The following is a 12,617-nucleotide window of genomic DNA, read 5'->3' on the forward strand; positions in this document are numbered from 1 at the left end:
GAGTCAGCTTTGAGATCAGTCTCTCCTACTGTTTACTGACAAAGAGTCATAGAATCATTAAGGTTGTAAATGACCTCTAAGATCATCCCGTCCAACCATCCCCCCAACACCATCATGCTTACCAAACCATGTCAAAAAAGTACCACCTCTCCATGTTTTTAAAACGCCTTCAGGGAAGGAGACTCCCTAGGAGGCATGTTCCAATGCTTCCAGTAAAGAAATCCTTCCTGATATACAATCTAAACCTCCGCTGACTCAACTTGAAGAGATTTCTTCTCCTATCACTTGTTACTTGGGAGAAGAGACCAGCACTTATCTTGCTACAACCTCCTTTCACATAGTTGTAGTGAGCAATAACATCTCCCTGCGACTTTAGTTGCACTTTAATCTAAAATTCCAATTTTTGAATGAACAGTCAATTGCTTGAATTTCCATTTTTAAAAAATTACAACTGGTCCATATCTATAAAACCAGTCCCTTCCAGCAGCTCTTTCTCGTAAAAAGGCAGTTTCACATAAAAATCTAGGGGCCTAGATTATATTAAACCAAATCCCCCGATGTCATGCTTCGTTCTAGAGGAGGTTTTTAGTTGATGAACCTAACAGTGCAATGGTTTGCATAAAGCTGTTGTTGTTGCAACACAGTAGGCTTGATTATGTATTACAGTATAAGCTCTCCGTGCCAAGAAATTGTATAAGCGAAACTGTCAGTTATCTGTTGCTTCAGAACAATTTGGAAGATTCAGTTGGATACACCTTTGAGTGTCATTTCTGTAAACAGGAAAACAATGTCAGTAGATGGTGCTCAAGAGTACATAACTCATTTCCTAGGTTTTTGTAAAGCCGACTTAACTTCTGCTGTACCCATAAAATGGCTTCCTTTCTGCAGTAGTCTCAGATGCATCCACAGATTTGATGTACTTCCTTGAAAATTTCTTTTCAAGGAGATTTCTACTTTTGAGGGCATTTGCTAAATACGTCTCTTAGAATTGGATTGTAAGTCTGGTTTGTTCATTGTAGTCTGTGTCCAAAACCAAACCTTGTATTTGTAGGTGTGGCCATAATGCCAAAGCCAAGCTTGACTGAGTCTGATCATGTTGTTTGTGTTGAATGAAAGGAGATTTCCCACTGTAAAATCAGTACTTAGATGTCTTAAGTGCAGATGGTTTATTTTCTTACCTTGCCTTGAGAACTTTTTGTCATTTGTGGCAGGAAGTATCAAATTTTACTGCAATTCGTAAACATATTTCTAACAATGAAAGAAATTAATCTGAGAAAATCCATAGAAATATATTCCTAAAGATTCTGTTAATGGGCTAAAAATGAAGATTAGGGGCTCAACAGACTCATTGCAAAATAAGACGTATCAATATTTGACAGTCTTCTACATACTACATTTAAAGAAACGTGCATTAAACATTTTAATAAGCATATTGATAGGGAGTATTTTGTTGAAAACAGCACTTTTAAAAATGAAAACTGATTTAACTAGAGTGGTTTAAATAGTAGCTAGTATTAGCTGTCTTAACATATGTTTTTCCTGACAGAATTAATACAGGAACACAATATTTCCAATTCCAGTCAGACACGACTCATTCAGTTATCAGTAACAGGAGCGTATAAACTAACTGCAGACATGTAATTCCCACTAACTTCAGAGGCAGTATTTGCTATCATTAATGAAGGACCAGATATTTAACTCAACTTATAGGCTGAGATGATCTATGCTATGACTGAGATGAAAATTAAACTGAGCTAAGTTCATTTAATAGTCGGAATTTTTGTTATGTAAGTCTGATTGTCATATTGCAACATAGTAAAGGCCATAATCTGTCCAGAACTACATGTGAATTACTGTGTGATAGCTGTTATTGTAGAACAGGCACTGTTCCTGTAATCCACTGAGGATTTTAAGAATGGATAGCCAAAAAGTATTTGTGTTTTTTCAGAGGCATTCATTACTCTCCTGATTATGCCAAGCCAAAATTCTAAAAGCAACTAAAGTGTTTTACATTCTCAAATTTCTACTAGGGTGCAAGGGTGAGCAATTACTTTCTAAAGTCTATATTGCTCTCCATAATCAGTGTTGAGCTTTTAGACCCTTCTGAGAGTATCACAAGCTTTTATTCTTTCCAATTTGTTTTTTCATAATAATTTATAAAATATATATAGATATGAAATCTCATGGGATCATGTTGCTTTCTGGTGGATAACTTGTAGGTAGTTTTCTTTTGAGGCTTGTGAAGAAAGATAAAAAAAATGAATTTGGCTTCAGTGTTTTCCAGAATAGTGAGATAAATGAGGTTTTTACTAGACATTGCCATAGTAAACTGTAAACAATGCAGACAAGTGCTAATGACACAAGTGAAGGAAGTTTTCTTATTTTCTTTGACCAGCTGATGAAGCAAAGATGATTAAATATTCATTTTTATTAACAAAGCATGCATTCTGGATCACATATTAAGTTTATGAAAATGACTAAAAATTTTGACCGCACCTCAATGGCATCAGCTGAAGATCCACTCCTCTAACTTTATATTACACTGCTTACCTATGTTAAAATTCTGGAGAGTGGTTTTGGAAATGATAGTGGTGATTCTCAGTCCAGATTTATGTTATTGTGTCATATATATTAATGTAGAATGATAACGCAAAACTAGGAATGCTTCATGCTGCAATGTGGGAGTTAATGTATACAATTTTTTTTTTTCATTTAAAGATAACATTCTACATTTCTTAATATTTTACCCCCTATATTTTTAAGTGGTGCCACTTTCCTAACTTTTGCTAAGAATGATTTTCATTAACAGACATGAAGGTTAGAATATATTTGTTTAAAATAATGTTAATTTTACACCCTTCTGCTACAGTAGAGAGAGAAAGAGGGATCTGTCCTACAGTCTGTTCATGGTATAGTTAAAAAAAAAAAAAAAAGTATAAACACTGAATTCCTGAGCTTGCTCTGAGATGGAAGGTCATTAACAGGGCACTTGAGCAGATTGGTATTACAGTCAATTGAGACGCTGACACATCCTAAATGGCCTAATGCAGCAACTAAGTGCTTCTTAAATTCCAGAACTTTTACTTGAGCAGAGCATTCATGACCAAAGTGAATTTCCATTTCCTTTAGTAAATGGTGGTTTTATATAGTCATAGCTGAAGAGGCAACAGAGTGTAAACACAGCAGTTTGATTCAATCTCCACAACAGCACTGAACTAATTTGCCAAGTTATAAACATGAAATCTGAGTCTCATCTAAATATATATATTGTTATGTGCTTAATTACAAGAAATGGCAAGAGTTTGTGTGTTGATATACACATACACTGTCAATATAGCCGGGTCACGCTAACCAGCATGCAAATTAGAATGTTTTCATCCTTTGGGAAGCTGAAGTTTTACTGTGTCCAGTTTTAGCATGATGAAAAGTATAAATTAGATTTCACTTAACTTCTTTATGGTCTAGAAGTAAATTTGTCAGGAAAGAAGGAAAGGGAGGGAAATACATGGTATTTGATTCTGTTTATAGCTCTTCTAGTAATAAACTGTCTTTAGATCTAGCAGTACTTTGTAGGAGAGTGCTGACTTCTTTAGGTAAACACTAAGGTTTTGTTCGTGGTTCTGTCCACCTCAGTCAATGACTGTGAGACCTTTATTTGAAGGACAACACAGAAAACTTCTCCCTTTGAGTAAATTTCTAAATGAGAGGTGATATCTGCATGGCTCTTCTTACTAAATATATCAGCCTCCCGTAGTTTTAATTGTGGAGACTAAAGATGGAAGAAAAGAACACCTAATTTAGAAAAGTTACAGAAGTCACTTTAGCAAGGTTTTGTGGACAGATCAGACCAAACACAGCAGCAGTGTGATAACAGTAATGAAGTCTGAAGGTTTCAGAATGCTAACATTCTATTTGTCAGTACAGTTGCGCTCTTGCATGTGTTCATATTGCCATCAATTAAGAATGTGTTCTTCTAGAAGTTTAAAAAGTTTTTGAACTACTTTCAAAAAACATCCTAAAGTGTCTCTAAGATGTTTAGCAGATGATATTTTCAGAGTCTTCCTGTATTTTTCTGCTGTTGCTATCACATCCCTTTATCCACAGTTATCACCTTTGTAACGGAAGACAAAAAGGAGTACATGGCTATCCGCAGCTGCTCCAGTTTAATATCCAGCACCTAATTTAAACACATTTGGGACTAGGCTTGCGTTGAGATGCCAGGCTGTTGATTTGGAGTTGTTGAGTGACCAGCATGTGCTCCTTTTTACTGGCTGATTGACAGCCATGTCAGCAGAGGGGTAGTTATCAAAGATCTGAGAAAGAGGAGGAGGGCAAGTGTATCTTAATGTCAGTTGTTTGCCTACTTGCACGAGTCAAAGATCTTATTTAATGCTTCTTGAATTGCCTCTTACACATCTAAGATATTCCCATTTTGTGTTTTGTGGGATTGTGTACAATTCAGTGCATGAGTGCAACTATGATCTGTCCTTTCCTTCCAACTGAGTCTTTGACAATTTTTTGCTAAATCCAATAAGCGGGCTCTAAATTAAGTGGGATTCCTTTTTGTGTGTTTGTTCTCCCAAAGTCTGTTGCTGCTATTGTCTTGATGAGCATGGCTTAAAGAATCTGAAAGATAAAAAGCTCTTATGCTTTAAGGACCAAAGCACAAATCCAGTGATGCACTCAGGTGTGTCGAGGCCACTCATTGGTAAATCTAGAGGTAGTGTTTTACTTTGCAGTCCTCAGTAAGACCTTGCTCAGATGTATTGCTCTTATCTGAGGCCATATGTTGCGCTAACCTGCATAAAGGTCAAGACTATGGCAAAGTAAGAGTTTTCCCTTTTTTTTAAACTTTCTTTCCAATAGGCCTTCCTCACTTGGGGAAGGCAGAGCCAGAGAGACACAATGCAAGAAGCAACACCTGTCTACATACATTTAAGTATATCGCTAAGTACAGCAATGGACAGAACATATACAAAACCATGTTGAAATAATGAGGCTTTAGAAAGGATTTGGAAAGAGAATAAATGGAAATCTGGTTATGCACAAAACTCTGCCTTACATCTTCTGAATACTTAAAGCCTTTTCAAATTCTGAAATAAAAAAATAAGTTCAACTGCATTGCTCTATGTTTTAAAAATGAAATAGTTTTTTTAAGAGAAAGGGCTTACTTTTATTTCTAATCTGTTCTGTTTCTAGATGGGAAGTTTTGACTTAGGTAAATAATCTTATTGTGAACAGACTTTCAGATTAGTAGAACAAAAAACCATTTTCAATTAACTTTGCTTTTTTCTTAAAAGCTTAATATTCTGAGGTGTCAACTTCTAAACATTCTTTTCATGTTTCATGTAAAACATAGGTTTTAGTTTTGCACCCTTATCTGTATGCTTGTGTACTACAGATTATGATCTCAATTTTTCTGACCGACACAGTAGTCATCACTTGACTTTTCAAAAGGAGTTTTTCTCTTTTCTGGGGAGTCAGAGGCAGAATGTATTTTTATGCATGACAAGTCCTCTGCGCACTTGAGAACACTGGATTTATGGCACAAAAGTGGATCAAGTATGTGCGTGGTGAACCTACGTCAGAAATACATCAGGTCTACTATGTCTTCAAAACCGAATAAAGTGATGCATGCCCAGTGGTCCCTTCCTCTGCTTTTTGGACACCTTAATAAGTGTCCAGGGCAGCTTGGACACTTGGTGGGAAGCAGAATGTTCAATACACTGAAGAAATGTTAAAAATTCAAATGTGTAGTAAATGACGTCTGAAATGCATAAGTTCAGACTATTTTTTGGAAGGTGTCGTTCAGCCTTTTATATGCGCTTGATTTCATAGATAAAATTAGAATCCTGCATAAAGTGTTGGTGATTATACCTGTGTAAAACTCGTGGGCAGTCCTGAAAAAAGATAAGACGTTTGATGTTTATTTATTTACGGTAGTTTATTAAAAGCTGAGGGAGGAAAGACTGATATCCAGAGTAGGCAATGTTGATGCCACAACAGGAAATACTCCTTTTTATATTTATTTTGTCTTCCTCTAACAGTTGCAGGTATTCTGTGAAGGAAGAGGAGTTGTTTTGCAAGATCAACACCAGATCTGAGGATGGTACCTTTATTTGCTGTTTGCAGATTGTGTATCTTAAGTCTAATCCTATATTAAAGTTGGTCTCAAATCACATAGGGTTACTTGCCTATTATGGCACCAGATTAATTTCTCAGAGGATCTCATTTCAACTATCATGTAACATGCTGCTTATCTATTGATCTTTTGAACTTTCAGGTCTCTCCTTTTGTTCTTCTACTGTGGCTTTGTAGCCACCTATTAAAGCTGTAATAGCATAGTTTACTGCTGATAATAGTTTGTTATTTTTGATAATAGATTATATACCTCAAAGAAACATTATGTTCACCTAGTAGTTTCTCTTATGTCTTTTACTTTATGTATTTTACTTAATGCATTTTTTCAAACCAGGAGATACTGCATATGGCTTTGTTTAAAAATCTGTTTAAGTAAGCACTTCAGTAGTTGAAAAATACTTAATAATTAAATAAAAAATATAAATAATAAAATCTTTAGTATGACTTCATGTCAATGGAATTATTCTCACCAGCCTTAAAATACGCCTCCTGAACCACTGCCATATGACAAGAAAATAGATGAAATAAAAGCTGGTGGAAAAACTGGTGAATAAAATTTTGAGATAGATCGCATGAAAATATTTTAAAAGATTGTTGAATGTCTTGCTATAGTCTTTTACAGTGATTCTTGAAAGTTAAGAATCAGAAATTTCTGTTTTTCTGGTTCTAAATGGAGGCAAGGCAGACTTTCGTTCTCCTGACAACAGCAGTGTTTTCAAAACCTAACAGCAAGATAAAAAATCTTCACAAATCACTTTAAATCCTAAAGTAAATTTCCCTTGGATACCCTTTTTACTCAACATAGTTGAAAAAGTGCAAAATCTAGTATTCAATAGAAAAAACAATCTGCTTTTTTGGCCAGTTGTATAAGTAATTTAAAATGTTAATTTTGAAAGAGCATGTATTGTACCTATCAGCAATTAAAAAAAAAATATAGAAAGTTCCCAGTATTTTTTAAGAGCAATATATTTTCTTCAAACCTAACCAGTTCAATTTTGCTAACCCGTTTAATGTGGCTTCTGTGTAGCACAGATGATTCAAAAGGATGCTTAGTGTGTTTCTAATCAGCGTTTTTCTACGCTGTCTCTTTATATGGAGAGATGAGAAAAAACTGTAGAAGGGTGGTGGGTCTCTTCCATTGTGACAGACCTAGACATGCTATTGTCAGGAAGCAAGCTGTCGTCAGGAAATCTGCGACTTATTCTTTGAACAAAACTTTGCTTTTGTTTTGTACAGGGAAAGAGACAACACGTTTGAGGAGGCTTCTTAGACCACATCATTACTACAAAGTAAGTGGAGTTTTTTTTTTCTGGATGATAAAGTCATGTTGAAAGTAGTCATAGCCAATTCCAGCAAGACAACTAAAGAAATAATTGCTATAAATCTACTCTCATCTCATCTATTTCTCTGCATAGGGAACTTAGAACCTTACCATAAATAATTTTTGTCACCGTGTGGGTAATATGTATTATGTTAAGGTTGCAAAAAAAATTGCATGTTCATTTTTCATCTCTAATTGACAAATTACGTAATCCTTAAAGCGAAGTAGAACAAATGTGTGACCGCCAGCTCAGTGGACAAGGTTAATGGAGCAGTAAGTATCTCCTCTTAGACAGCTTGCAGTACTGGATGTAGTGATTACACCTCCAGTTTTACAAAAGATCAAAACATAGCTATAAAGTTATTAATAGTTTGCATGTATGATATTTGATAATGCAATTACTTCTTTTTAAAAATCCACAGAGGTTTTCATTGAACAAAAAGATTTATGAAAACACCGGTAAGAAAAAAGACACAAACATCTGTTCAAAATTAAGCACGAATTTAAGTTCTGTAAAAGACAAATATACGCTATCCTGTTTGGAATCAGAACATATTTGATTCTATTTGTATCAGAATGAGTATATTTACTATTCTAGCTTCTTTTTTGTATAGTAAAATTTTACAGTAATCTGAATGAAATAATACCAATGTTCCTATTTCATTAAATCTAAGGTGAAAAGTCTGCCTTTAGAGTTGTCTTTCATTGGTTTTTACAGTTAACAAACCCTAAATGTAGGTTTCAGGATCTGAAAAAAACATCAGACAAGTAACTTTAGTAGATTTTTTGAGGAGTGGAGTGGGGAATACATTGCTATTATGTTTATCTATTTAGAACATGTAAAAAGATAAGAACTGAGAAAGTCCATTTTATTTTTGTGTGGATGGAAACATTATTAATCAAAAGTTATGGGGTACCCAATTTCTTTGGAAATTGCATTACTTAGACTGGACTGAACAGCCTAAAACCAATCAGTTGGAATAAGTATATTTTACAGAATCAGAATGATGAGAGTTGGAAGGAACCTCTGGAGATCATCTTGTCCAAGCGCCCTGCTCAAGAAAGGCCATCTCAAGCTGGTTGCCCAGGATGATGTTCTAATGGCTTTTGAATATCTCCAAGGACAAAGAATCCACAACTTCTTTGGGCAACCTGTGCCAGTACTGAGTCAACCTCACAGTAAAAGAAGTGTTCCTTAGAGCGACTCTCATGTGTTTCAGTTTATGTCCGTCTTGTCACAGGGTATCATCAAAAAGAGCCTTTGTCACCTTTACACTTTTCCATCAGGCATTTATATACATTGATAAGAACCCCCAAAAGGAATTGGATAAATTAAATGGGAAAATTAATCTAGTAATTAAAGACATAAACAACTATCATTTTTTTGCTGTATTGAAGCTAAATTTCTAAACAGAAATTTTCAGAGCAAAAATGCATTATTTTTGCTCTGAAAACTTCCTAGCATATAGTTTTATCATTTCTACTACCCTTAAATATCCTTCTCCCATATTTATAAAATGTGGACTACAGTACCAAATCCAGTGTCAATAGAACAGGTTTTGTATTGTATTTCCCAGCAGCACATCAAGAATAAATACTGTGCAATCAATGCAGTAGAATGCTGGTGTATCATAAAGCCATTTGGTCTATATTCTTCCCTACAACAGCATCTCTGAAATAAGACTGAAGTCATTAGATTCGTTTTTTACGCTAGTGAGTACATAGTCTTCCTGAAATCAAAAGTGTAATTTCTGTCTTCACTTAGGTCTTTTGTTGGACCTTTAGAAAGTGACTTTAATGGTTGGCTGAAGGATAAAAAAGAGTAGAACTTGTGGAAAAAAAATGTACGTTTGAAAACATTTAAATAGGACATAAGCTGAGCAAACTGTTCCGAAGTGAATTATTAACTTATCAAATTTTCCTTTCTCCCAAGCCCACGTAGATCCTGCCAGCAATAACCATGAATAGACATCAAGCAGTTAATTATTTTTAATTTAATTTCAATACTTGCAAGGGCTTAATGTGCATGGATCAGACTGCTGCAAATTTACAGGCTGCTTGGAATGTGGAAACCTCTACCATCCCTGAGCGGTTAAGATATTTTTGTGTTCTTCTAAACATAATTTGCCTTGGAGGCTGGAAAATCATAATTTTAGTGGTCTAGATGGAAGGCTCGTCTTAAAGGCAAAAGCCTTACTTCATCCATTTTGACTACTTAAGGCTTGTCTTATGTATCTAAGGGGCATCCTGGTGCAGCCAAGAAGATGTAAATTGCTGTGTCTTGGGCTTTTGCTGGAGTAGCTTTCCTGATTAAGCTCTCTCCTTCCTTTTTATTCCCCTCTATCCACGTCTTTTCTTCACTCCAAGGCCTGTGAAGATTCTTTATGTATTTGCAGTTCAGTTATGAGCAGTAGTTATGTGTTTCATCTCTAGGGTATCATTCTTCCTGCTGGCACTACTAAAACATGAATCAAAGAAGAATAAAGGATAAAGAGCTTTCAGGATGGCTGAGAAAGGCAAGTCAAGCTCTTGAATACATATAAGTATGCATTAGATTATTAAAGACTTTGTTCTCTTTTGGTGTTTTTAGTAAGAAACAAACCCCTTCGTGAATGTTTGCTAAACAATTATGCAGAATAGCAAGTGCTGTCAATGTAGAGCTGTGGCTCCAAACTGCAGAACTCGTCGAAGTACGCTGGTGACCAAGGTAAGGTGGTGAGATTGAAATAATGTCTATAAGTTTTACAGGGAATCACAAGGAAAAATATTCCTTCCATGTTATTATTTCTCGTAATGGTTGTGTATTCTCACAAAGTAACAGCTTCTTGTAAGGTAATGTTCCCCCTTTAACACCTTTCTTTAAAAACAAAAAGAAATTATGGGAGGAAAAATGCTGGAGAGAAGTTGTGAAATTTTTTTTGAGGCGAAGTACATTGTTGTGTAAACCCCTGTGATTGTGGTATTGTTATAGTGCTTATTATTTATTCTATAGAAACTAGCAGCTCTGTATTTACTGAATATATAGTTATGGACTGAGAACATTTATTTACTTGGATGTCCATAATGGATCTGAATAAACTGCTGTGTAAGCACGCATTCAAGCATTTTTAGAAAAAATGCATATTTTTTACTTGATTGACCATATACAAAACCATGATAGAAGCACTATTGTTTAGCAAATACTGTTTTGAGACCATGCCAGACTAATAAGTGAATAGGTATTCACAAGTGTTTCAAAAACATATATCATTTACCTGGTATTAGGAGTGTAGCTTTTCAGAAGTGCTTTAAAGTGTACATTACTAATGTATTTTCCCAATAGTGATTATGGTTAAACACTTGGGATTTTTTTTCTTTTTTATCTTTAAGAAAAAGTACCCCTGAAAGTGCCTTGAAAATTCTTAAAGCTTTACTGTGAATACAAAAATAGGAACTGCTGTATCCAGTAAGATGAATGTTTTTGTTACTACTATTAAGAGCAGTAGTACAGTAGTGTTTAGAGGCTGCAGGTGATATTAGGGCCCACTCTGGTATTCACTGTGCAAATATGCAGTTGCAGCACTTGCAGCTTCTGAGCTGATCTTTACAAATTCTGTTTAGTTAACTGGTATAAAGAGGTTGCCTGTCTGCTTACACGCACAATTGAAAATACAATTTTACATTAAATAACCTTAAATATTTTGAAGAATCTCTTTCGCATGTACTAGTTTACTCTCTGATGTAAATTTTCATTAATTTTGCTCTAATATATGTAAAGATGAGCATAATTTCTCCTCTAGAAATTAGTCTTCCCCGAAGAAGAAAAATAATTAAAGTATAGTCATAATTTGATGTGCTAAAATAGCTTCTTATTTACTGAAATTAATTAAGTGTTGATCAGATGGTGACATTTTCTCATGTTTTCTTACCACCAGATCCTTCAATCTAAATGTTTTTCTACTCTGGCCTAATGTGAGTGTACTGGAATATTGATGTTTGGACTTCTGAGTGTCTTCAATAAGTTGTTCTAGGAATCCCATTGCATATCTTTTCTTCCTTTTTCTTCCCGTTAAACCTCATCCTCTGCTTTTGTTAGTTATCTCAGGGAATCTTTTTTCTTTAGCATTGCAGTTCAGAATATAAGTGATCTGTGTTCTGGCAGCAACAGGCATAAGCCATATAATTTGCACTTTCCTTTCAAAATCTCCAACTGGACATCTCATTTGGAGAATGCTTCAGAATATTCATCCAACATTTTCAAGTGGAAGTCCCTCACCTTTGCTATTGCTCTTTCTGGCATTCTATTGCATTTTACAAATATTACACATTTTTGCCTAAAGACAACTGCAAATATGTCAAGCTGAATTACCTCACATTTTGTAAGTGTGTGCCTGTGTTATCCCTTGTATCCCTTCTATTAGAGATGCAGACAGCGGCTGTCTGAGATACTGGGTTTCTTCTGTGCTCGTTGGCTCATTGTCTCATTTTCTTTAAGAATATAAGCATTTCATTTTTCGACCCTTGTGTTCCACATCGTGACAGCGAAGCAGGCACAAAAAATAATTTCAGTGAATTTATAACTTATTAAAAGGAAAACTTATTTTTGCTTAGTTCTCTTTACATAACTTAAAGATAGTCATAGATGCAGATAGGACTTTTCTATAAAGCTTGGATTTGGTATTTTCTGTTTCTGCAGACTTTTGAATCCTGATATGGAGACTCTTGCAGTTATAGTCTGTATTTAAGCAGAGGTGATCTTACACAAAAGCCGTCATTCATTGCAGGTACTTTGCTGCATATGCAGTCATGGCCTTTATTTTGGATTAGTGTTCCTTCAATTTTTAAGCCATTACACAGCTTAAAGTCACAATCACCTTCATGCAGCCTGTAATGAATGCTGCATGCTATTAATTTTTCCTTTGGTTCTTGCATCTTATCCTGGAGATTCAGAAGACTAACATCCTTGAAAGTAATTATCTCTTGACTACTGCCTGCGTTCCAATTCTTTGTTTCCTAAAGAACTCCAGTAGCAGAATACATTGCTGTAGTTCAAAATTAACAGAAGACGGTATGGTATACATGGATGGATGGCAAATATGGTACCGTTTTCAGCACGACAAACGTTAATGGATGTTTATTTGAATTTTTTCTTTAACCGTCATCACCATGTATTGTT

This window comes from Cuculus canorus, chromosome 5 (assembly GCF_017976375.1).
Source record: "Cuculus canorus isolate bCucCan1 chromosome 5, bCucCan1.pri, whole genome shotgun sequence".
Taxonomy (NCBI): Eukaryota; Metazoa; Chordata; class Aves; order Cuculiformes; family Cuculidae; genus Cuculus; species Cuculus canorus.